The sequence below is a fragment of the Schistocerca cancellata genome, chromosome 1, assembly GCF_023864275.1.
Source record: "Schistocerca cancellata isolate TAMUIC-IGC-003103 chromosome 1, iqSchCanc2.1, whole genome shotgun sequence".
NCBI classification, from domain to species: Eukaryota; Metazoa; Arthropoda; class Insecta; order Orthoptera; family Acrididae; genus Schistocerca; species Schistocerca cancellata.
In genome coordinates, this window is record NC_064626.1 from 415,666,538 (window position 1) to 415,667,708 (window position 1,171).

At 47.0% G+C, this 1,171-nt stretch overlaps 1 pseudogene; it reads right to left on the reverse strand.

Annotated features, from left to right (window-relative positions):
- Positions 1–749: 749 nt before the first annotated feature.
- Positions 750–867, reverse strand: LOC126100184 (5S ribosomal RNA; annotated as a pseudogene).
- Positions 868–1,171: the final 304 nt, after the last annotated feature.

Below are 1,171 nucleotides of genomic sequence, written 5' to 3' on the forward strand. Positions count from 1 at the left end.
GCGTGCCGGACCGAGACTCGAACTCGAGACCTTTGCCTTTCGCGGGCAAGTGCTCTACCGGTAGACAACTCAACCGGTAGAGCACTTGCCCGCGAAAGGCAAAGGTCCCGAGTTCGAGTCTCGGTCCGGCACACAGTTTTAATCTGCCAGGAAGTTTCAGTCTCAGTCATGTTGGCTGCTTCAATGGCAGTTATGCTGACTACAAATGTGAAAAAATTGTGCTTGATGTAGTAAAACTTCATTATAGATTCTTAATGGCTTTGAAGACACATACGACAATTCTCAATATTGGCACATCATGACTAACAACGGAATTTATTAGCTAACAGTATGCTTTCTGATGGAAAGTCAGAAAGTAGGGTCGTCCCAAATACTGAACACAAACAGCACGGTTTAGTGAATATCTCGAAGTCATCTGAATAACGGCTAAGTCAAGGAGTGCACTGTGTGTGTGTGTGTGTGTGTGTGTCATGTTTTCGATAACGACTACTTAACATTCCGGAACAATATCATAGCCTTTACAGTAATTCCGTCACGTTTAGGTCATAGCACTCCGTCTTCAGGCCACAAGTGGCCCATCGGGCCAATCGACCGCGGTGTCATCCTCAGCTGAGGATGTGGATAGGAGGGGCGTGGGGTCAGCACACCGCTCTCCCGGTCGTTATGATGGTTTTCTTTGATCGGAGCCGCTACTATTCGGTCGAGTATCTACTCAATTGGCATCACGAGGCTGAGTGTACCACGAAAAATGGCAACAGCGCATGGCGGCCCAGATGGTCACCCATCCAAGTGTTGGCCACGCCCGACAGCGCTTAACTTCGATGATATGACGGGAACCGGTGTTACCACTGCGGCAAGGCCGTTGCCTTTTAGGTCATAGTTAATCAGTTTCTAAAAAAAAATCTTTAGAAATTCCACTAAAAATAACCTGTTGTAGTGTCAAGGTGTCGCTCTATTAATTTATTCTTATGCACCTGTGGTCTAGGAATAGCGACTTTGATTAGTAATCAGAAAGTCCACGGTTCAGGGTGCGAAACCTGCCACTGCTTAAATTTTGATTAATAATCAGCATTGACGGCCGAAGACTTCCGTCATAAGAAGTTCCCTTCATTCTGCCACCGGCCTTGTCAAAGAGGGTGGAGGAGCGTACAGAGGTTTAGGGCGCAGTCTT